The 26422-nt window shown below is 42.3% G+C and overlaps 1 protein-coding gene across 3 annotated transcripts in view; it reads right to left on the reverse strand.

The window, feature by feature from the left end:
• The window catches only part of ccny (cyclin Y), a 266160-nt gene that overhangs the window by 176322 nt on the left and 63416 nt on the right, over positions 1-26422 (reverse strand). Inside the window, exon 1 of one of the 3 annotated variants that reach the window (XM_041184300.1) lies at positions 19450-19468. The exons of the other annotated variants lie outside the window; for them this stretch is intronic. The gene's annotated coding sequence lies outside the window, so the exon portion shown is untranslated. Of the gene's footprint in view, positions 1-19449; positions 19469-26422 lie in introns of those variants that run through there. 3 annotated transcript variants of the gene reach the window in all.

The raw sequence follows: 26422 nt of genomic DNA on the forward strand, positions 1-26422 counted from the left end.
TGAATAAACATCTAGTGTAGCTTTCCTGCAAGCCACTAGGCAGTTTTGATTTATTGCAGTTCAAGTCTCAACAGTTATGTATTGCAAAATACTAGCAAAGTTGCATTCCTGAATTCTTAGCCAATGGACAAGTTCAATGTGAGTAAATGACACACCACAAGAGCAATCAGTTACTGTTCCTACCATCACTATTGATGAGTCAAATGGTACTTACAAACTATATTCATTTGTGTAGAATTTCTAGACTAAACAATGAGGAATAATCAATGTTTCCTCTTGGCTTGTTCAAGGGAAGGGACATCACTGGTTAAGCTGACATTTATTATCCATCCCTAATTACCCTCAAGAAGCTGGCTGTGAACCACCTTCATGAATCACTGCAGTCCATGTGGTGTAGGTACACACAGTGCTGTTGGGAAAGAGTTCAAGGATTTTGACCCAGCGAGTGAAGGAATGGCAATATAGTTCCAAGTCAGGATGGTGTGTGACTTGGAGGGATACGTGCAGGTGGTGGTAGTGATCCAATACACCTCCTGCCCTTGTTCTTCTAGGTGGCAGAGGTCATGGGTTTGGAAGGAGCTGTCGAAGGTGCATTGGCAAGTGTCTGCAGTGCATCTTGTCAATGGTATACACTACTGCCATGGCGCACTGGTAGTAGAAGTAGTTGACAAAACATGCTGCTTTGTCCTGGGTGGTGTTGAGCTTCTTTTTTATTCTTTCTTCAAGTGTTGTTGGAACTCCATTCAACCAGGCAAATGGAGAGAGTATTCCACAACATTCCTGACTTGTATCTCAGATGGTAGAAAAGCTTTGCAGAGTCAGGTGGTGAGTTATTCACCACAGAAAGCCCAGCCTCAGATCTGCTCTTGTAACCACAGTATTTGTGGTTGTTTCAGTTAACTTTCTGGTCAATGCTTAACCCCAGGATGTTGTTGGATTCTTGTTGGATTTGGCCATTGCCTGGCAAATTTGGGGCACAAATGTTACTTTCCATTTATCAATTCAAGGCTTAATGCTGTCCACATTTTGCTGCATGGGGACATAGACTGCTTTAGTATCTGAGAAGTTACGAATGGGACTGAACACTGCACTCATCAGCGAGCACCCCCACTTCTGACCTGATGATGGAAGCAAGTTCATTGATGAAGCAGCTGAAGATGGCGAGGCCTAGGACACTACCCTAAGAAGCTCCTCAGCTTCAGGGCATTGCTGCAGATGACTAGGCTCCAACAACCACAGCCATCTTCCTTTGTGTTAGGCATGGCTCCAGCTAATGGAGAGTTTCTACCTTAGTCCTGGGTTGTAGCATCACCAGGTTGGCACCCCGTTTTTAGGTATGCCTGCTGCTACTTCTGGCATTTTCTGTGACAGTCGTCATTGAGCCCTTAGCTCAATGGCTATGGTATACTGAAGGATATGCCAAGCCACAAGATTACAATTGTGTGGTAGAATACAATTCTGCTGCTGCTAATGGTCCACAGTGCCTCATGGTTGCCCAGTTTAAGTTGCTGGATCTGTTCTGAATCTATCCTATTTAGCATGGTGGTAGTGCCACACATACACTGGAGGAGGGCCTCAAAGAGAAGACAAGACTTGATCTCCACAATGACTGTGCAGTGGTCACTTCTGTCAATACTTTCATGGATGGCTGCATCTGCGACAGATAGATTAAGGGCACAGTCAAGTAAGTTCTTCCCATTTGTTGGTTCTCTCACCATCTGCCGCAGACCTAGTCTGGTAGTTTGTTCTTCAGGGCTCAACCAGCACTAATGCTACCATGCCACTTTTAATGTTGTGCATTGAAATCCCCCAACCAGAGTACATTCTATGCCCTTGATGTTCTTCATGTTTCTTCCAAGTGGTGGAAGAACTGAATAAGTTCAACATGGAGAACTCATCAGTTCAGGGAGGGAGAGGGTAATCAGCAGGAGGTTTCCCTGTGCACATTTGACATGATGCCATGAGACCTCACGGGGTTTGGAGTCAATGAACACATTGAAAATTGAATAATTTGCTGCTGTGATGCTTCTCAACTCCCATTCAAGGGACCAGTGTCAAGCAATCCCAAAATTTATGAAATGATGGCAGAACTGAGCAGCAAAATCAGTTTGAATCAGGAAACTATTTACAAAAACAAGAGGTTAGAGGGATTCACGGCAAACATATTCCATTAGGCTTTGCCATACTTCTTGTGGCGGTAGTGGTGGCGGGAGGAGCGGGGGGAAGAACCACCAAAGTGGAGCATATCCAGACAACTCAAGGCCATTATTAATTCAGAGGTTAAAAACATAGCTCAATAAGGTCATAAAAAAGCTAACTGAATTATAGGTATGAAATAAAAGCCCGGATGTATTAAGGAGTCTATGTAAAACCTTAATAACTCAGTAAGAGTACCGCATGAAGGAAGGATATTCATTCATTTATCCATCCATTCATGTGTGCTCTGCCTGAAGGCAGGTCCTTGGCTCACGATCTGGTGATGCTTCATCCTGAGCTGTTTTCATGCCAGTAAGAAATGATATTGAGGCTTTAAAAAGGGTACAACAAAGATTCACTCGGTTGTTAGAATTAGGAAATACGAATACAAAAACAGACTTGGAAAAATTAATCTTTTGGCATTAGAACAATACAGATAGAGTTTAAAACTGTGAAAGGATGGGTCTGGGTAGATGGAATCAGGCTGTTTCTACTAATTGAGAGGTCCAGAATGAGGAACCATAGGTGAAAGAAAGTCTTGAGTTTTAGAACCTAGATCAAAGAAACTTTTTTGCACAGAAAGCTGACAGGTTACAGAATTTGCTTCCATGTCTAGTGACTGAGGTGGAAACTGTGTCAAAATTCAGGGTAAATTGGAAGGAGATGAAGGAAAAAGACAAAGGGATATGAGAACAGGTCAGGTAAATATGATTAGGACTAATTCCTCACATGGAAGGAAAATGTCATTACAATCTGGTTGGGCTGAAGAACCTCTTCTTAAAAGTTGTAACTTCACTTCTCAGGCCCCTGCCAACTTCACTTCTCAGGCCCCTGCCAATGTCAGTCTGCAGCCAACAACTGCAAATGTGATATGAGCTCAAGGACTCATCTTCTAATTGCACCTCCAGTTATGTAGTGATTTTCTGAACGTGAGCTTTTGAAGAGGAGAGGTCAGATATTATATTAAGGAAAAAACTCATCATCTCTCCTTAACAGCTAACCCACGCTCAGGGATCACCATACAACAACTTGCATTTATATTGTGTCTTTAACAGAGTAAAACTTTCCAAGAGTGAAAGAAGTATGAGGTAATACTTGACCTGTTCCATGGCAGAACAAATTAGAGCACAAGAGCTTTTAGAACCTAACAAGCTTAATCAAGCCTCAGTTCCATCGTGTCTCCACATATGAATCCTATTATCCCAAGAACCTACAGAAACATAAAAGCAAAATGCTGTGTACAACGGAAATCTGAAATAAAAACAGCAAATGCTACAAATTCGCAACAGATCTGACAGCACGTTTGGAGAGAGAAATAGAGTTAGCATTTTGGGTCCAAGACCTTTCAGCAGAACAGGAATATTTTGATTTTAATGTCAGTAGTTGCTTACTTAACGTCACGTGTGGAGAATTCAGGAAGGGGTGGGGTTCAATCACATTTAAAAAAGGCAAGAGAAAAGGTTACACATGGTTGACAGTCAATAACCATAAATATTTTAAAATAATGCAACCCATATTTGTTCAAAAGTACTTCACTATTGATGGCAGTTTTGATTACTCAGCTACAAAAAAAGCAAAGATTCATTTCATGTCCGTTAATGAGTTGGAGTTCCACTTTAGAAAGCAACAAATTAAATTATAATTTCTTTATTCCCTCATGAGAAAACAGTGCTGTCAAATATCCCACAGGTTATTAACATTCCTTCCTTTACAGCATGACAGCAACAGACGTAACAGCAATTACTGTACATCAATTATTTGAGATCGTGACATTCCAAAGCATTGCTTCCCAGTAAAGATAAAGGCTGGAATTTTCCAGTCCCTCATGCCGGCGGGTCCCAGTCCCGCCAACGTGAATGGAAATTTCAATAGCTCACTGGTCCCGCCGTGGGGGAGCTGGAAAATTCTGGCCAAAAGGTAACAGGCCCCAACACGAAAACACAAAGCCCCACTACGAACATTTAACATTGTCATTTCTTTTCTTCATAAGGTTATTTTCAGGTCTCCGACAACAACAGGCTGATAGAAAACTGCAACTAGTGGTTTTCTGGGCAAATTAACAACAACTTATATTTATATGGTGCCTTTAACGTAATGAAACATCTCAAGGTGCTTCACAGAAGCATTATAAAACAAATTATGACACTGAGCCACACAAGGGGATATTAGGTCAAATGAGAAAAAGCTTGGTCAAAAAGGAAGATTTTCAGTAGTGTCTTGAAGGAGGAGAGCGAGCTAGAGAGGTGGGGAGGTGTAGGCAGGGAATCCCAGAGCTTGGGGCCTAGGCAACTGAAGGCATGACACCAACAGTGGGGCAATTATAATTGGAATTAGAATTAGAGGAGTGCAGATAATTCAGAGGATTGCGGTGTTGGAGGGGATTACACAGATAGGGAGGGGCGAGGCCATGGGGGGATTTGAAAACAAAGATGAGAATTTTACAACTGCCTGATACGGTAACTGAGCCATACAAAAAAGGGTACTTCACTCACTCAAAGCACTTGTTATACAAGATGTGACCTTAGTTGACGTTATGCAAATCTTTGCACAGGCATCCCACAGTTGCATTAATAAGGCCAACCTCATCATCTGAATCATACATTCACAGTTCCATGTTGTTATAATTCTGCTATCAGGATAAGTGAGCCATTTTTAATAATGAAATGTCACCACATAGACATTGGTCTCTTAGAAGCTGAACTATTCAGACAATACTAAATTGTCTTTGATCTCACAGGCACTACTTTCAGCCTTAAGTGCTCCTGGGTTTGGAAAATGGGAAGAAATCAGCACCAGAACTCCCTTTCCATATCCAACGACCTTCTGGACAGTAGCAGATGAGAAAGTGAACCAAGAGTGTGACTGGGCTCACCTACAATACCTTCTATGATCATTTATCCTGGTATCACACACAGTTTAGGCTTACAGATGAAGAATAGCATTTGGGAAAGATGTTTGACAATAGGTTGCATCTCATCCCAGCAAGAATCAGTGTCTTTGTCAGCCAGTGCTGAGTGATAGCACACTCAACCTCTGAATCAAAAGGTTGTGGGTTCAAGGACCCACTCCAGAACAAATGCTCTTGGCTGACACCTCAAAGCAGAACTTATGGAGTTTGACTGTAGGATGAGGAGTTAAACCAAGGCTCTGTCCACCCTCTCAATCAGACATAAAAGATCCAGTAGCACTATTTCAAAGACGAGCAGGGGGGCCTGGGAATCCTTCCATGTTTGGTCCAATACTTATCCTTCAAATGACGAAAAAAAAATGATTCAGTAATTTTGTCGTTGCTGTTTGTAAAACCAAACGGTTGCTCTGTATCCTACATTACAAAAGTACTTATTTGGTTGTGAAGCATTTTGACACATGCTGAAATCGTGAAAGGCAGTATATGAATGCAAGGCTTTCTTTTATTTAATGAGAAGGGGCAGAAAGATTTACAGCTGTGCTTGTTTTATGGGCAGGAAGTAGTTCAAAGGCTGTCACCTATACAAGACTTTGCTGAAGAATACCCTGGAATTCAAATGGAAGCTGTAATACAGTAATTTCTGATGACACTAATTCCCGTCAGCAACATATGATATGGTAGTCAAGGAAATTAAATGGCCAATTACACAACCTCCTGAACCATAGGAAATGATAAAGAAAACATTCACAGAGGAAAAAAGTGATCAAGCAGTGAATACAGAGTGAACTGACTTCACTACTTCCACTTATTCATTTTAAATATAACAGCAAATTAAAGTATTAAACTGAAATAAATTTAGTGTAAACTAGTTTCTGGAAGGATCATTCCCCCATAGCCTCCACTTCATTATAATTCACCATTTAACACAGTCCTTTTATTAGAAATGATGTAAACCATAAATCCAAAGGAGTTTAGAAACTAGAATTTTCTTCACAAATATTTTTAGCCAAATTTCTTTCCCCCAGATCTTTTCTACTTCTCTCCTGAAAGTGGTGAATCAAATCGAGATACAATTTCCCATTCACTAATCACTCTCTGCTATCTCATCTTGCTCACTGCTCTGCATCAACAGGTAATCAACTGAAAGAGGGCACCTTGGATGATCCCTATCCCGTCCTCATCCTCTACCCAAACATTCTTTCCAGGCTTGAAAAGTCCCAATAGAGCGACACCCAGTCTAATTTCAGCTACACCCTCCCAGCCACCAGACTGGGCCATCCTACCACAGCTCTGGCTAAAAAATAACTTCAGCTCAGATTAGAGATCAAACTTAGAACTTCTCTAATATGCAACACTTGGTACCACACCAGGGAGTGCTTTCACTCGTGGAGCCACTGATAGAATGGGGCTGGGTGGGGGGTGGGCAGAATCAACTCAAAAATACTTTTACATTCTGAGAAATTCTCAGCTTTAAACCTTTCCAATCCATCATTTGTATTTTAATTGGTGTAGTCTTTTAACTTTACAAGAACAGTCGGATGGTTACAGAACACAGGCACCCCAGCAAATGGAATAACTTGAAACCAAACACTTACATCAAATGGCAAATTCAAACAGCCATATTCAGAATAGTTTGGCAAATTTTCTTTGAAGGGAGGGGAGGAAGAAGAGGAGTTAGATGAGCAGTCTGAAGACATTTCACCACCCAACTCTGAATATTGCTACAAGTGTTGCTTGTTGGGTGGCCAACAGTTCAATACTAAATGGTTTACCATCCATATACGTATAAAGGAAAACAACATGGAAGACTAGGCAATGCTTTGCACAGAATCTATGAATGTAACTGTTATTTTGGTTATTGCTAACACAGCAAATAGGGGCCAGTGTTCAGGGAAATAGTTCTGAAAATAATTAATGTCAAACCACCATTATAAGTGATCTTTTTATTAAAACTTTATGGCATATACTGCATACTTACGTATAATTGTTTTAGGCTGCAATACATTTTTGTGTTAACATTTCATTTTTCTCTTTCAATGACTTATTTAGATGAGGAGATCACAAGACTATGAATTTTTCACAGCTGCTTTAATTATGATGAAAACACTGTACCAGAGGCTACAACAGTCAATCCTCTTTGGCAGTTTGACTGTTGTACAGTCAAGCAATTTGTAGAAAACTAAAACAGTTACAAAATTATTGACCACACAAACGTTATTGATTTTAACTCATTTTAGCTTTACTGATGGGCATTTTAGCCATGTTAGCTGTGGTTCAGCCTTCAAGTCAGATAGTTAAGCACCATAATCTAGGCCCCCCTCTGTCCTTTCGGGTGGAAGTGAAAGGTCCCATGGCTTGATTCGAAGAAGAGCATGGGAGTTCTCCCAGTCTCCCAGCCAACATTGAATTTTGAATCAATATCTAAAACGGATGACCTGGTTATTTATTTTATTTGTGGGGCCTAGCTGTGTGCAAACAAGCTTCTGCGTTTCCAACATTATAACACTGACTACTCTTCAAAAATACTTCATTGGCTGTAAAGTGTTTTGGGACACTCTTAAGCTGTGAGAGACACCAAATAAGTGCAAGTGTCAAACGTGGCTTTCTTTTTAAAATAACATCTCAAAATATTCCTCAAACAGAATGCTGAGTGAAATACTTTTGTTTTCTATTACTGTTCATAAGCAATGCATTTGTTTATAAGCTTAATGAAGGCACTACGTAAATAGTTGCTGCCTCAAGATCCATAGCAAATTTGGAATATAAAGTAAAATTAGACTTGTAATCCTGCAATGGAGACATCACACAATATAACAATCTTGCTTAGCGGTCGTTTCCTAAAGGATTGAGGCATTTCCATCTTTTAAAAATTAAGTATTCTGTACAATAATAACAGAAAATGCTAGAAAAAAAACTCAGCAGCTCTGGCAGCCATTTCCAGTATTTTTCCAACATTTTCTGTTTTTATTTCAGATTTTCAGCATCCTCAGCATTTTGCATGTAAGCAAATTTCAGTGAAAGCATAGTCAGCCTTCCACAGTGCTCAGATATGGCTGCTAACTTACGCTCACCTTGCTTGTGCAGCATTTGACAACATTTGAACGTTTGCAAGAAATTACATCCGCACAACTTTTGTGGTTAACAATTATTTATTTCCAAACCTAAAAATTGCCAAAGTTATGAAACCAACACCTCATCTCTGAAACCCAAATCTGGGTGGGTGGCATCATTAAAGTTGCCTAATGGAGAGCCAAATATCTCTGGTTGAGCACTGGGGATCCACACGCCCATTCCATGCATCTATCCCAACCACAAGCTGCGCCTTAAAATTACAAACTACATGTTGATCCTTTAAATTCCAGTCAATGTTGATATTGGGGGTAACCAAATACAAATCACTAGAAATGCATGGAATTTAGATCTTCATAGATGCAAAATAGCCAAATGCACATTACTGTGGTAACTGATTTATAGTTTGATTCAATAGCGGTGAACACTGCAGAGCTTGCAATCGTCAAACCCACTACTAAATTCCTCCTCCACCCCACCTTAAACTTCAAACAGTGTCTGAAGTTGCCCAATAGTGTTGTCTGGGGAAAATAAAAGGAGATTTTAAGCCAGGTTAAAAGCTTGGTCAGAAGTGGGTTTTAATGAGGGTCTTAAAAGAAAGAGAGGGAGGTGCAGGGCTTAGGGAGGGAATTCCAGAGCATAGAGCCAAGGCAGATTTAGGTGCAGCTGCAAATGCTGAAGGAATACATGAGGCTGGAGTCAAAGGAGCACACAGTAAGGGAATGGAGGGAATACAAGGCCAGGAAGTTTAGATTTAAGACTTTGGGGGACAAGGATCCAATGAGGATTGAGGCAACAGGAAAGACAGATATATTACTGGAGAGGATACTGGCAGACAATTTTTGGATGAGCTGAAGTTACAGAGGATGGATGGAAGGCTTATAAAATTGAAATAATCAGTTCTGAAGTTTAGAAAGCAAGAACATTTAGGGATTTGAGGGCCAATGGGCTGAATTTGGCAGAGGTGGGATGTGTTACAGAGATGAAGCAAGTTTTTGTCACGAGAACATGGCAATGGAAATACAGTTCGTGTTAGACTGGAGAGATGAGATTGCAAACATTTAGTTCAGTCTGAGGTACTGGCAAGGGGAGGGGAATGGAGTCAGTCGCATGAATAAGGAACTTGTGGCAGAAGCCCACACTGATAGCTTTGGACTTGCAAATAATTAGTTGGATGTAAAGGAGGGGGACTCCAGAGGTGAATATGCTGGGGTGGGATGGAAATCCATTGTGAGATATGCTCCATCCATGGTCAGAGCAAAAAATAATTTCCTGGAACAAGTGGTTCACAAGCTTGCCCAAGGTGCCATAAATTACCTGGGCTTAGGCAAGAACTATCAGTGGGATATCATAAATGCACACTTTCCAGCATGGGTCATTGGACAGTGATTAGGAGCAAAAACCCTGGCTCATTTTTGTTCTCTAATTACCCATGAAATGCCACAGTGCTTCTCAAAGTTAACTTATCAGATGTAATAAATCTTATTGGGATTGCTGGCGGGCATGGTAGTGAAAAATAAATGCAAGTTCTTTCAATTTCTCTTAAGTGCATGACACCTCAAGCCATTTGCAGAGCCTTTATAACTGCCTAAACTGAAATGTTTTTTTTTAAATATAATATAATAAATCTATAGTTTGCCATCCAATGCATTCCTCAGCCAGCTTCTTATCTTCTTTAGGACAAGAACACCTGATCTAAAATAGCCCACACTGGCAGCATGCCTCATGTTAGTCGTGATAATTGAAAACAAATTCTTCAAGAGAGGGATGTGTCGGCACAAAATCTGAGGGGGGTTTTATTCACAGTGGCAGTAAATATTGGTAGACAGATAGAAAACTTATTCAACTCCTCATGCTTATGGTTGAGTCACAGCAGCACTGTACCAGATTGGTTCAGGGAGGAGGAGGAACCTAAGTAGTCTGAAGGAGGAATACCATTCAAGTACATACTCATTGCAGGGTTAAGTTACAGAAAATGAATCACTGTTTCTTATAAATCTGTAGAAGTGGACTACTGCGGAAATAATTTTATACTGAATAATTCTGATCATTTTAGAGTTATTTGCTATTGCTTGCATAGATTACAAAAAGGCCACTTTCTTCTTAATGCACCATCTAATTATATCAGGCACATGATATGAAAGTCCTATATACGTATATAAAAAAGATAGTTACGATTTGTATCCTTCTTGATATTTTATGAACAGAATGCAAGAGCGATTTTGAGCAGTCAGTAGTTTTATTTTGGACCGAGGAACAGTGGAGGTTATATGGCATTTGAATCTAATTACTAATATATAATTGTCCCCAGAATTTTGATAATCCACGATCCATAATAGCAAAGCATCACGCCTCAAACGGGCATCAATACTTAACACACAAATAATTTCTCTTCTTCCCCTTTTATTTTCAAGCCTGCTTTCATTTTTTTAAAATCTCTCCCTGCTGGAGAAGTTCATTTTGTAATTGTGAAGGCAAACATACTCCTTAGAGTAATTATATAATGGGTTCCACACTCACTGAATTCTACCTTCATTAGAAAGGAATATATTCATACTAATGAAGATGGATCACAACCAATTCATGGAAGCAACTTACTGTAAAATACCTCAAAAAAAAACTCAAGCTTCATTATCTTCAGTTAAAAATATCCTGCACATGAAAATGTCAATCACATTGACACCCACAAAGTTTTCTTCCTCCTTTAACATAAAGAAGCAATTGTGTGTTCCAAGGATAGGTTGGTTAAGTGAAGAACTTTAATATACAAGATTAGAGCAAAAGAATGAATAAATCAAGTAGCAGTGAGAGTTGAACTTCAAGGGAAACCATCCCCTGCCTATGCTATTACAAGTGGACCAACCCTCTTCCTTAGATAACAAGATCACAGCATCAGTGAAAATGGGGTTAATTCATTCAGAAATGTCCTCACATGCAGTCAAGCATCAAGTGAAGAATGGCCAGGAATGGATAAGAGAAGTTAGTTAATTGTAAGTGATGTTCAGTAGCTGTAATAGAAGGAAACAACAACCAGTAGTTTAATTGACTGCCACTGCTCTTCAAGAAATGCCTACCTCCTTGAAGAAGTTCTGTTCCTCTCTGCGACAAGATTTCCGTATCTCTCTGTTGTCTTGCTCACCTTCTTTGCTTTCCATTTCCCTCCTAGTGTTTGACAAGGTGTTTACTAAAACCCGCTTTCACAGCCATATCTCCTTTCTCAGTGACTGTCTCCGTCTCCGACTTACCCCACGTGGATTTCAACTGAAATTCCACCCCTCATGTTTCGAACCCACCCAGGATTACAGGTATCTCCGGGACATAAAACGTTTCTCGGACTGCTGTTCCCGTCACATTCTGAAATCCACACTCAGTGCCATGCGCCGCCATATGAACACACTTGACCTCTCCCTCCAGCAGCACCGCCGTACCCTTTTTCAAAGCTGCGCGTGCCCCCAGTTTCATTTTATCCTTCGGCTCATCCGACGCCTCAACAAGAAACTTTTTCTCTTTCTCTCAAGTGCTAAGGAACGCAAGCTACAACAACTCATCAACACCAACACCCATCTAGGACCCCCCACCCCTGCCTGTTCCTCCTTCCCCACCCTTTCTTCCAATCCCAACCCCAGCCGTGTATTCACTATACCCCCTGACCTTCCCCTCTCCGATGCTGAACGTTCAGTGCTCAGCAAAGGACTTAGTTTCATACCCTTACGCCCTCACCTCAATGAATTTCGGGCTCGGCATGATACTGAACTCTTCTTCCGCCGTCTTCGTCTCCGGGCTCACTTCTTTGGGCAGGAGTCCTCTGCCAGTTCAATGGATCCTTTTACCCATCTCCAATATTCTCCCTCCACCTGGACCCCTCCCTCTGGATTCTTACCTTCTCTCGATCTTTTCATTGAGAACTGTCGGCGCGACATTAGTCGTCTCAATTTCTCTGCTCCTCTCACCCATTCTAACCTGTCTCTCTCTGAACTTACTGCACTCCATTCTCTCAGGTCCAACCCTGACATTGTCATCAAACCCGCTGACAAGGGTGGTGCTGTTGTTGTCTGGCGCACTGACCTCTAACTCGCGGAGGCTGAGCGTCAACTCGCAGACACTTCCTCCTACCTCTCCCTGGACCATGACCCCACCACTGAACATCAAGCCATTGTTTCCAGGACTGTCACTGACCTCATCTCCTCTGGGGATCTCCCTCCCACAGCTTCCAACCTGATAGTTGCCCAACCTCGGACGGCCCGCTTCTATCTCCTACCCAAAATCCACAAACAGAACTGCCCCGGTAGACCGATCGTCTCAGCTTGCTCCTGCCCCACAGAACTCATTTCTCGTTATCTTGACTCCCTTCTCTCTCCCCTTGTCCAGTCCCTTCCCACCTACATCCGTGATTCCTCTGACACCTTACGTCACATCAACAATTTCCAGTTCCCTGGCCCCAACCGCTTCCTCTTCACCATGGACGTCCAATCCCTCTACACCTCCATCCCCCACCAGGATGGTCTGAGGGCCCTTAGCTTCTTCCTCGAACAGAGGCCCGAACAATTCCCATCCACCACTACTCTCCTCCGTCTGGCTGAACTTGTTCTCACACTGAACAATTTCTCCTTCAACTCCTCTCACTTCCTCCAAATAAAAGGTGTGGCTATGGGTACCCGCATGGGCCCCAGCTATGCCTGTCTCTTTATGGGGTATGTGGAACATTCCTTGTTGCAGTCCTACTCCGGACCCCTTCCACAACTCTTTCTCCGGTACATCGATGATTACTTCGGTGCCGCTTCATGCTCTCGTCAGGACTTGGAAAAATTTATTAATTTTGCTTCCAATCTCCACCCCTCCATCATTTTCATGTGGTCCATCTCTGACACTTCCCTTCCTTGACCTCTCTGTCTCAATCTCTGGTGATAGACTGTCCACCAACATCCATTACAAACCCACCGACTCCCACAGTTATCTCGACTACAGCTCCTCACACCCTGCTTCCTGTAAGGACTCCATCCCATTCTCTCAGTTCCTTCGCCTCCGTCGCATCTGTTCCGATGATGCTACCTTCAAAAACAGTTCCTCTGACATGTCCTCCTTCTTCCTTAACCGAGGTTTTCCACCCACGGTCGTTGACAGGGCCCTCAACCGTTTCCGGCCCATCTCCCGCGCATCCGCCCTCACTCCTTCTCCTCCCTCCCAGAAACATGATAGGGTCCCCCTTGTCCTCACTTATCACCCCACCAGCCTCCGCATTCAAAGGATCATCCTCCGCCATTTCCGCCAACTCCAGCATGATGCCACCACCAAACACATCTTCCCTTCACCCCCCTTATCGGCATTCCGCAGGGATCGCTCCCTCCGGGACACCCTGGTCCACTCCTCCATCACCCCCTACTCCTCAACCCCCTCCTATGGCACGATCCCATGCCCACGCAAAAGATGCAACACCTGCCCCTTCACTTCCTCTCTCCTCACTGTCCAAGGACCCAAATACTCCTTTCAAGTGAAGCAGCATTTCACTTGCATTTCCCCCAACTTAGTCTACTGCATCCGTTGCTCCCAATGTGGTCTCCTCTACATTGGAGAGACCAAACGTAAACTGGGCGACCGCTTTGCAGAACACCTGCGGTCTGTCCGCAAGAATGACCCAAACCTCCCTGTCGCTTGCCATTTTAACACTCCACCCTGCTCTCTTGCCCACATGTCTGTCCTTGGCTTGCTGCATTGTTCCAGTGAAGCCCAACGCAAACTGGAGGAACAACACCTCATCTTCCGACTAGGGACTTTACAGCCTTCTGGACTGAATATTGAATTCAACAACTTTAGGTCGTAAGCTCCCTCCCCCATCCCCACCCCCTTTCTGTTTCCCCCTTCCCTTTTTTTTCCAATAAATTATAAAGATTTTCCTTTTCCCACCTATTTCCATTATGTAAAAAAAAACCCACTAGAGCTATACCTTGAGTGCCCTACCATCCATTCTTAATTAGCACATTCGTTTAGATAATATCACCAACTTTAATTTTAACACCTATGTGTTCTATTGTACTATTGTCGTTGACATCTTTTGATGATCTGCTTCTATCACTGCTTGTTTGTCCCTACAACCACACCCCCCCAAGCCCCCCCCCCACCCCACCCCCCACCACCTTTTTGTCTCTCTATCTCTCCGCCCCCCACACACACACACCTTAAACCAGCTTATATTTCAACTCTTTCTTGGACTCGAACGCAAGTTCTGTCGAAGGGTCATGAGGACTCGAAACGTCAACTCTTTTCTTCTCCGCCGATGCTGCCAGACCTGCTGAGTTTTTCCAGGTAATTCTGTTTTTGTTTTGGATTTCCAGCATCCGCAGTTTTTTTGTTTTTAAACCAGTAGTTATGGCTCATAGCAAATGTTCTCAGTAATGATCATCTCCAACAGGTCATAGCCATGCACACATGGGGTCTGTTCATTTTGTGCAAAATATCCAGATTATCACATTTCTGTTACCATTTTTCAAACTTCCCTGTTTGAGATTTTCCTGCAATTCTTTAATACTGCTTGCTGGCGTCATTCAGACTTTCCCCATGAGCTTTTTATTATGATGTCAGGACTGGATAATAACAGATTAAACCAGCCAGAAGAGAAGGTTCTACCAAGAAATGTTGTGCAGTTTTCCCACATGTTTATCCCTGCTGCATCAATTGTGTGCTAACTGCTGCATTTTACCTTATTAACACAACATGAACTTGTAAATGCAACAGAATCTTCACAGCAGTAATTTCATGAGGGTTAGCAGGTACATGCAAACAGTTAACCAATCTTAATTTTGATCTTCAACTGGCAGAGTTATGTGCCATAAAAACAAAAAACTGCGGATGCTGGAAATCCAAAACAAAAACAGAATTACCTGGAAAAACTCAGCAGGTCTGTTATGTGCCAGTCTAGTTATCTTCAGTCTTTCTATTCAACTCGATCTATTACAGAGAGTACACAGTAACTGGATTCCACTGTCCTTGTAACCTGCTCCAGTATGCAATTTTAACTCGAGAGCCAATTCCAGTTCTCCATTTCAGTTTCTCTTCAACTCCTTGCAAGGCTATCCATAATACATGAGAAATCCCAGGTGGTCTTGCAAGTCCTGTCAACATTTTTCATTATAAATTCCTATGTCCATTGTCCAAATTGAAACTGTCACGTAAACTCAATGTAATTATGCTTTCCCTCCAATGTCATTAGAGGCAGAAGGAACATAGGCAGTCCCATAACTATTGGTATGGGTATACATAATAGATAGAAAAATAAGTACAGAATGCATGATTTTAAAGGGGAGACGGGAGAGAGAGAGAGAGAGAGAGAGAGAGAGACTGAATTATGTTTGTACAAACTTACCCAATGCCCCATCACATAGCCATACCTCAGCTGAAGATTACACTTCAACAAGGATCCACATAAAAGGCTCTTAAAAATGAGAGACATGGCATTGAAGACAACCTATTGGTTTGGATAGGGAACTGGTCAAATGATAGGAAATACACAGAGTAGAGGCAATGGATATATACTCAGATTGTCAGAATGTGACGAGCGCTGCCCTTCAGGGATCTGTACTGCGCCAGCTTCTCACTATTTTTATAAATTATTTCACTGAAGGTTCAAAGAGCCGTTGCTGATAATACAAAGTTAGGTGGCACAGTAAATTGCAACTTTCTGCTCCTACCTGTGCTAAGAGACATAGGTTAAGTGAGTGAGCAAAATGTTGGGAAGTGTGGCAGCCTCCAATTTGGACTCTAGAAATATAGATCAGAGTACTTTCTAAATGAAGAGAAGCTGGGAACTATGGATGAGGGTAATTAGGGATGGACAATAAATGCTGGCCTAGTAAATGATGCCCACATCCTGTGAAAGAATAGAAAAATATTTTTTTTAAATGAGCAAAGAGATTTAAGAGTTCAAGCACAGAAATCATTAAAAGCTAGTGAACAGTTGCAAAAATAGTTTAGAAGGTTAATAAAATGTTGGCCTTTATCTCAAGCTGGCTAAAACAAAGGGTGGAAACCTTCTGCTCTTTGAAAACAATGACTCTTTTCACTGCCAGCTGCAAACACTGAATATCCAAGAAATGAACAGAAAATTTAGAAATTCATGTTTTACATACAATTAAGTAGGCCAGAATTTTCCTGTTGGTGATTTGGGGGCAGGGCCCACTCGCCAACAGGAAAATGATGCGGGATGACGTTGGGAGGAACCCCCGACATCATCCCGGTCTCTTTAAATTTTTAGGAAGGCGGGCGGACAGCTGATTTCTCTGTCCGCCTGCCGATCTGTCAATGGCCAACTGAGGCCATTGACAGGATCATTAAGCTCATTGAAAGACCTGCCCGTCCAACCTTAAGGCTGGTGGGCAGGCCAGGAGCCCCAGCGGGCTTCTGAAAAAGCATGAAACCTCATCCACTGGCGGGATGAGGTTTCATCTCAGGTTTTAAAAAGTTTATTAAAGTTTCACTCATATTTATTAACATGTCCCACCTCGTGTGACAGTGTCACATGAGGGGGACATGTCAATAATGTTTTTCTTTCTCTGTTTTTAAAGTTTTTTTAAACATTCAGCACTCTCCCTGAGACAAGACTTAGTCTCAGGGAGCAGTGTGTTTTCGTGTGCATGCGCGAAAGAGCGCACTTTGACAGATGGGGTATCCCCCACCCCCACCCCCCCCCCCCCCCCCCCCCCCCCCCCCCCCCCCCCCCCCCCGCCACGCACAGGAAGCACATAGCGCTTCCCGTGGGCAACCCGCTGGGTGGGCCTTAATTGGTCCACCCACTCAAAATGGTGGCCAGCCCCATTTCGGTGGTGGAGTTCAGCTGGGACCGGTGGGGCCCGCTCGCCCATCAAGGTCAAAATTCTGGCCATAGTTTTTTTCCTCCTTCCTGAAGGCTTTGACTCTGATCCATGGCTAATCCATGGGCTTAGCCACCCTGTGGTATCCGATCCAAATGCCCATTAATCATGTGCAAGTCTCGACATTAAATTTCTATAAGCTATTTTACACAGGGTGTATCAATGTTGAGCTCAATTCTTTCCTTACACAAACACACTTCCAGCAAGCCTCAGTAGATTTATATCAGAAGAATCCTGGGCAATTATTCCTTTCCTAACCTGCTCACTGAGGCCAATGGTAGCATTGCTATTACTGTTGTCAGCTAACTCAACCCAGACCAAAGATCAAAACTCTGACCTTCTAGTCCATCAGGCTCAGCTATTCACTGGTTAAACTTTGAGCCACCAGCAGAGCAGTCAGTTGAGCTGTTTTAATAGCGCTGCTCAACAATTTACACATTTCAAACTTTAATTCTTTTCCTTTATACATAATATCTTTTTTTTCCTATTGCAGTAATCTATTCAAGATTGGCAATTAATATATTCTCTGCTTCTGCTCAGCTTCACAAACTCTAATGTGCTCCCTTGGTGCTGGTCCCTCAGTTTTATTCTGGTCTTTCACTCTGTTTTGCACTACTGGTTTGCAATGGTCCTACAGTTTCTGTCATTCTTTTCCAATACATTAGTCATACATATAAGGTTTCATCTTAAATTGTTCCATCTGAACGGTCGTTGATAGATCATTCCCATTTTTTCACATTTAATCAGGCTGACAGGAGAGAAAGCTCTCCTCTTGCATAGTTCCTCCTTCATGGCAATGTCCTCCACCATAATCATCCACCCCATTCATTCTTCTATTAAATGATTCTACTGTCTACATTCTTTAGATTGCAAACCCTCAGTACTTAATAACTCTGATCTTCTGGCAGGGCAGTAGCTGAATAAATACATCTTGACCTATACCATGTCCTTCAACTGGGTCATTATTATTTAAAGACATGGTTTCATCATTTCTTATATGGCTCCTTGAATGGTTCTATCCACTGACATTCTTAGGCCCTCACTTTCTTTTCTGACATCAAGTGGATTCCTGCGTCATCTCCACTGGTAAATCTTGCTCCACAAATCTCAAATGCTCCTCCATCTCAATCATATCGAATTGTAATTGCCTATTCATCAATTCATTCTTCCCCAAAACCTCAAAATAGCTCCTTTAATCTTTTCTCCATTTCATAACCTGCAGGCTTTTAAAATCCGAGCTTAATGTCACCTAGATAATTATTGCTCGATTTACTTTGACGACTTCTCTTTCACTTTCTCCCATAACTGTGACATCCCCCATTATTGCCCTTCACCCTGCTTTTTTTTTTAAAAAAGTTTAGTAGGACAATAAATTCCAAAAACTTTTGATATTGTATTTCTCATATGAAAATAAACACTACCATGAAGCATAAATTTGAGAGAGAGCAACCAACGAACATGGTGTTCTATACCTCAATATTTGATGTGAACATTTCTTTTCTATAGCAATCTCAGATTTTTTTTTATTGGATGGGCATGCCCATTGCATTCCATTTCCAAATACATTTGTTGAATTCCTGTGTCCAACTCATCCTTCACTTCTGAGTGTTAAAAATCCATTATCTGATATGGTTTACAAAAGGGATAAATTCACCCTCACTCCCTAAGAGCCCACGTCTGGACCCATTTAGTGAATTACCCACAAGGTTAAAAGCATAGCCAGATAACTAGTCATGGAGCCATTGCTTTGATCAAGCAATGAATAATCTATTGATTTGAAAGGCATTGAATCATAAAAAGTCAGTTGAGTGCGCAAGAAAAATACAAAAATTATGCAAAATACATTAAACCTACAACATTTCACTTCAGTAACCAAAGGCTATTCTCGAGATCCATTTCTATGCATGGCCTGATCCCAGTTCGTCTCAACTATTTAATTACACTGATCTTAATTCAAATGATACCCTGGAGGTCTTATCTACCATCTGTTATCTTTATTTTAAATTACGGTGTGGCTTTTCCAGCTATTGAAGGGTGTAACTAAGCCTCACGTTTTGCATCTGTGTAAAGTGCTTTTTGCTTCACATGGACGCTAAATTGTTGGTGTAAATGCTCAATGTAACTCCAGCGTGTAAGCAGCACAAGATTCCCTTGGGATATGTTATGATTTGCTTCAATTTGACACCACATAAAATGAATTTCCAATGTGGTCTCATGCATTAGGCACTCAGAGTGATTCATTACACATCCTCAGCACTTTTTATATCTACCTTTCAACAAGTGGTTAAAGAGGATTCCTATACGATCTAAATACTTAAAATTATACTTAAAATTATAACTTTGGGCAGGTAAGTTTTCCTAAATACAAGAATTACAGCGCAAAATCAGATCATTTGTCCCAGCAGTTTTACGCACCTGTTTATGCATCACATGAGGCTTCTCAGGCCCCTCTTCATCTCAACGACATCTACATATCTTTCTATTCCTTCCTCCTTTATGTACTCATCCAGATTCCTCTTAAATGCATCCATGCGTTCTCGTCATCCGCTCTCCAAGGGTGCAACTTCACATAACAACCACTTGCCAAGCAAAGCAGTCACTCCCGAATTTCCAAAAGGATCCACTGGTCACTTTCGCATATTTATAGCCCCTAGTTTAAACTCCCCTGCAGATAGAAACATCTACTTGTGATGAAAAGTGTTAGTCAGCCTAGCCAGTGACTCGCACATCATGTGAAAAAACGTGTAAAAAATATATAAATAACCCAATTTATTATAGATATAAAAAGAACAATTAAAGTCCAGCTAGGCAGAAACCAAACACTATAACAAGTTTCATGTTTCAAGCTGCAGTATGAATGCACCACAAATCACCCTGTGAACCATCACCATAAGTTAATATTAGTATGGCTTTTTTTAGGGATTCAAGATTAGAAAGATTGCCTGGTAATATTACCATTAGGAGAATATGCCATGGAGATCAACAGTTTTTTGTACTCATGATTCACAGCTTCCAGAAATGCAGAATGAATGTTACAATTACCCTTATACAACCTCCAGTTGGGGATAATACACTGTGCACAATTACCGTCAAGGTCACTTCAAGGTCAGTTGAGAGAAAACAAAAATAATAAAAGGTGCTATATAAATGCAAATTTTATCAGGATATCCCAAAGTGCTTTACAGCCAAAGAAGTGCTTTTGAAGTGTAGCCACTCTTATAGGAAATGCAGCACAATTTGTGCACGGCAAGCTCCCACAAATAGCTACTTGGTAATGACTCTTTTTCCTCTGGAATCTACTGCCTAAAAGGATTGTAGAAGTAAATTCAACCATAACTTTCATAGGGGAACTGGTCACCTAATTGAAATGGCAAAAAAATGCATGGTTCTAGGGAAAAAAATAGGCATAAGACTAGTTGGATTGTTTTTTTTTTAAAGAGGCACAGGCACAATAAGCAGAATGGCCTCCTTCGGTGCTACATCTTTCTATGATCCGATAATCTGTTTTAATGATATTGATTGAGGGATCAATTTTGTCCAGGACACCGGGGATAACTCCCCTGCTCTTCTTTGAAATAGTGCCAATGAATGTTTTACATCCACCCATGGGGGCAGGCAGAGCCGCAGTTTAATATCTCATGCGAAAGACATCCCCTCCGACACTGTACTACTCCCTCAGTACTGAACTGGACTGTCAGCCTAGACTTGTGTTCAAGCACCTGGAGTGGGGATTGAACACTCAACCTTCTGACTCACAGACAACGATGCTAAAAACTGAGTCACAGCTGGCACTGAATTTGAAGAAGACACAATTCAGAGAAATAAAACAAATTCAAGCTTTCAGTTCCTCATGACAGCTTTTTGGGTCAGTCCATTCCAGAAACCAATTATACCCAAAGGATGAAAGTGACAAAAGACTCTACTTTATCAGTCAAGTAAATAAAAATTAGGCCACAGCTTCATGGAGATGCCAAGGAAAAATTGAGCTCCTATAAAAAGGGTTGAGATAAAGCTAGGAGAAAAAAACCTTTCAAAGATAGATCGACTGTTTGCCGTGGATAAATAGATATTCATTGATTAAAGATAAAATTTATATAAAACATTTCAGAATGCAGCTGGTGTTGCCAGCACTGGAGGTCTTGCATGCTCAGTGATGGATAGGACACTAGGTTGGAAGTTCACCCAAAACAGAACACTGAGGTTGTGTCTTAGCTGGTGTAGTGTTGAACAAGATGACTTCTGTTTTGCTGGCATTCAAGGCTGGGTTTTACCAGCTCTTTGGGGACAGGCTGAGAGGCGGGAACGCAGACAGAATGGCACAGGAATGGGTCAACTGTCCAACACCTTCCTGCACCATGCTATTTTTCCAGCAACAGGAAAGATGGCAGGTCAACTGTCACCTCGGACCCCAACTGAGCCAGCTCAGTGGGTGCTTAAGACCTCTTACTGCCTCTGCAGGCATTTTGCCCGCATCAGGGGGCCGACCATTGCTTGGAGAGACCACCCAGTGGACTCTGGATGAAGAACTCATTTCTGGGCAGTCCATGGCCCTCAGAGGGCCCCAGCCTGCCCCCTCCCATCCCAAGTGACAATGGCCACTTCCATGATACTAGCGATATCTGCCCCCCCACATCCACCCGATCACGAGAGCATGCCTCCCAGGCTCTAGTGAGCCCGGACTCTTATTTACTCGTCTTTTAACGTCACCAGCCATTGATGATACCTCATCCTCCAGGTGCAGCCCCAAGCAATGGCCACCGCTAAATGTGGCATTGCTAAGCTACTAGCCGTATGAATAGGCCGGGAGTTCTTGGGGGTCGGTGGCTTACTCAAATGCTTAACATTGTGTAAGCATTTGGACAATACAATGGTACTTGTTCAGCCCTAGTTGGAAACTCAAGAAACAGATTCTATGCCCATCCTAATGCATGGTTGTTGTTGACAGGAAACAAATGAACGAGGAATAGAAGATAGAGGGTGGAACCTTGAGGCACTCCTGATGTGACCATTAGGGATAGGAGAAGTGCATGAAGAAGAAGAAAATGTGGTTTAGCCTACGTGTGCCTCCAGTTCAACATCAACATGGTTGACACTCAACAACCTTCTGAAGTAACCTAGCAAGTCACTGACGTTCAAGGTAACTAGGGATGAGCAATAAATGCTGTGATGCTCACATCCTGAGACTGTTCTTTACTTATTATTCTACAAGTTGCTGGCTCAAAATTATTAAGACAGCACCAAGATGCAAAGCCAGTTAATGCAATTCTGACAGTAATGGTTAAAGGACGAAATAATGGCCAGAACATCAGGAGAAATATTTACCCTTCTTTGAACCAGGCCAAAGGATCTTCAACATCCACCAGAATAGCTTTAATGTGCTACTCATCGAGATTCCGCACCACTGGATGTCAAATCTACAGCACCTCGTAACAACAAAAATTCCCAAAGAGAGTCAGTTAGCAAAGTTTTCTGCCATAATTTTGGTAACCTGTCCCAAAGCATATAAGGAGGGGAATAACTTAATAAAAATAAAAGTGGATGTTAGCAATGAGGTGCACAGTTTGCTGCAATCATCAGATCCACAAAGTACCACCTCCTCTCCTTCCTTTCAACAGTAACTTTGTATTTCATAAGTGGAGAATGATGGCATTTTTTAAAAAGGGTATATGTTTGCCATTAAAAATGTATTTTTCCACCTCAGCATACTGTCATGCAACTTTCAATTGTCCACTTATAGTCTGACAGATGACACATAGCAATCAGTATTCCATTCTATTATCACAGCGACAATGGCGCAGGATGTGTGGGGGGAGAGAAACATTTTCATGACTACATAATACATGTTCACCCTCACTACTCAAAAAAATACACAATCTGTGAGACACAGGCTAGTGTATAAATCTTTTTGATTAGTTGCACTGTCCAGATGGAGAAAGGGAACGGGGGAGGGAGGGACTTCCTAAAGCCAGGGACAACAAAACATCTGTTGACGGCGTTAAAACCTATTCAATTCTTTTTAAATTGTAGGAAGGCGGTGGAAGGAAAATATGATTTCGGGCAGGTTGCCAAAATAGGGCAAGAACTTTCCAAATGCACATTCTTTTCAGATTGTTATTGTGTGAGAGCACTGCAGCTTTAAGCCCCAGGCTCCAGCTCAGGGAGAAGAAAGGAGTAGCCTGTTAAGTCATACAGTTCTCTCTTTGTGTTGGGCCCATGTCCATTTAAAGGCTTGCCTTTGCTCACTGCTATCAATGATTTATAGATCTGAACCATATTTCTAAGACCAATGCAGATCCTGAATATCCAGTATTTAGAGTAAACTCTACGTGCGTCCCATGCAAACAGACGCTAGGCTGCAGATTAAATACACGAGATGAGCGTATGCTCTTTAAAATGTAACCCTGGACACAAAGATGAGGTGATGGCATCCAAAGGTTAGTGTGAGGAAAATATTCAGCATCAGATCAGCACCTACCACTGGCACAGCCATGACATTTTATACCTTAGGAGGTACTGTTTGCAACAAGCTCAATTAGGGATCTTCCCAACTTCTGGGTGTTAGGAGATTATGTAAAATCACAAAATTACAGCACAGAAACAGGCTGTTCAGCCAACCAGTCTGTGTTGAAATTTATCCTCAGCACCAGCACTTACTTCATCCCCCTTCAACCACATGTCTAACGTATTCTTAAAGGTTGATATGAGCACAGTTTCAATCTCTGGCAAAGCATTCTACAGTCTTGCAACCTTGTGTAAAAAAAAATTCTCCTAACCGCTGCCCTAAATCTTTTGCACTTAATCTTCTATGTCTCCTTAGCTACCAGAAATGGTTCATTTATAGAAACAGAAAAGTGCTGGAAATACTCAGCAGGTCTGACAGCATCTATGAGGAGAAAAACAGAGTTAATGTTTCAGCTCGTGATCTTCCAACAGAACTGGATGAGGCAAAGGGTGAAATGAAACTACGAAGGAGAGCTTTGAGATAGAGTGAGTCAGTGATGCGGAAGACAGTGGTTTAGAGTCATGTGATGACACATGACGCTGAGTGACAATCTCAGGATGCAGCAAGAGCTATTTTTCAGGGAGCACTGAATGTCTAAGAGATATAAACTGAGTTTGGCCTTTGGCGCGCCCGGGGTGGGGGGAGGTTGGCCATCAGAAGACCCCTTTTGACTGGGGGAGCCCTCCCCTTGGGGCCCGGTGACGTCCAGCCTCTCTCCTCCTGGCCTATCCCCCCGAGGTCCCAATGGTCCCCCTCATGATCCCCGCAGACGTTGCCTACATGCCCACCACCACACCCCCCGCCAACCCTTGCCACTTACCAGTCCTCCAGGTCCCAGGGCTTAGTTCCAGACAGCTCCCTTACAGCCACTGCAGCTCTGTGCCTGGAGGGACTGAAGACCTGCCAGTCTGATTGGCCGGCAACTCTCCAAGGCAGGTCTTCCTCCCAAGTTGGGGTAGAAGTCCAGCTTTATGCCAATCAATCCCCGTTGTGGGTAATATGGCATCAGGGCTGCTGGAGTCAGCAAGGATGTGTTCCCCACCAACTCCTCGGAAAATTCAGGCCAATGTTTCAGGTTGTGGCCTTTAATAAGAAGCCTTTTTAACCCTGTATCATCCATCCCTTTATAATTTTAAGCACCTCTTTCCAATTCATCTGTGAATCTCCTCTGCTGCAATGGAAGCAGCCCCAATTTTTCCAGTTGTACTTCATATTTTTAATCTTTAGCAAGTCAACATCCCAGTGAATGTGCTGTTGTCTCCACATCCTACCTGTAAGTATAAAGCCCAAAATTGCACACATTACTCCCAAGGTGGCCATGAAAAGTTTTATATAGATCCACCATTGCAAAGTTTTTTGTTCATTAGATTCCACACCTTTTGCCACAAAACACTTTTATTTATAGTCTTATCCTCTTGAGGTACTCCTTTTAATGTCTTGTGAACCTGAATCCCAAAGCTCCACAGCATTTCCACATGACACTTTTTACTGTGGCTTTTAGCCTTTTTAAAAAAAAAACACAAAAACGCACCAGCTCATAAGTGGCATTGAATTTCATCTGCTACCTACATACTGAATTGCAAGATCCACTTACCCATGTACGATGGTGAGTCAGTGGTCCAAAAATGATACCACCTGGTGCAATGAAAAATGGCATAGATTGGGCTCTTCCTACCTCAGTGCTGCTCCTGTACGCCTGCCCACTGCTGTTACTGCTGCAGTGATTGAACAATGCCTCCCTCAAAGGCTGTTGCTCTAAGCACTACACGTGGTATGAATAGTGTGCGTTGGAGGAAAGAGATTTTAGACCTGTGGTCCCCAAAGTTCTTCAACATTTGGCTTTACCTTGTGTCATTTCTGGGTCTGTAGTAGACTAATCGATAGGGATAGGGTGTCAGTTGTAGCTCAGTTTTTAGCACCCTCGCCCGAGTCACAATGTTGCGGGTTCACCCCCCACTCCAGGTTTTCAGCACAAAACTCATGGCTGACATTACAGTGTGGAGTTCTGCTGAGGGAGGACTGCACTGTTGCAGGTGTCTTCTTTCAGGTGAGATGTTAAAGCTGAGCCCCATCTGCCTACTTACTTGGGTAGATGTGAAAGGTCCAAAAGTGCTACTTCAAAGAAAAGCGGGGAAGTTATCCCCAGAGTCCTGGCCAATATTTACTCCTCAATAAATATCACAAAAAAAAGATTATCTGGCCATTGCCATATTGCTGTTTGTGGGAGTTTGCTGTGCAACAACAATGACTACACATCAAAAGAACTTCATTGACTGCAAGGTGCTTTCAGGCGCTGGTGGCTGAGAAAAGTGCTATAGAAATGCAAGTCTTTCTTTTTTCTTTGCTCTGATGTTAGTCAGCAATATTAGTTTCATTGCATTTCAGCAATAATTGTTTCACTGCATTGTGCAACTAGCAGGGTGGAAGAAGGCAAACCAGACAGACAGTGATCTTTCTTCGTCTAGCAATTTGTATGTTCTTCCTGTTGATACTGCCACTGTACATTGTGAGCTGTGGTAGCAAATGGTAGGGGAGTTGTAGTGGGAAGTGGGGATGGAGAAAGAGAACAAACTGTAAGGGAAAGCACACCACCCGTTTGAGTTAGAAGGTAGTTGAAAGTTAGCATGTTGAACTGAAGTGGGGGCTGGGGAGGGAGAAATAGAGTGCAAAGTGTCAGCACTAAGTAGAGGTGGGGATTATGGAAGAAGAGGAACAGTTTAAAGTCAGAGCAAGGGCAGGGGATTATGAACCAATTGGGGATTAATAGAGGGAATTTGTAGTCACTGTGCAATTTGTTTTAACCTTGTTGAGATAAATCTTATTTCTTGCTAAAATTATAAAACATTTCAAACAGTAATAGAGCAAAACAACAAATTTCACAGCTGA

Source organism: Carcharodon carcharias, chromosome 3 (genome assembly GCF_017639515.1).
Source record: "Carcharodon carcharias isolate sCarCar2 chromosome 3, sCarCar2.pri, whole genome shotgun sequence".
NCBI lineage: Eukaryota > Metazoa > Chordata > Chondrichthyes > Lamniformes > Lamnidae > Carcharodon > Carcharodon carcharias.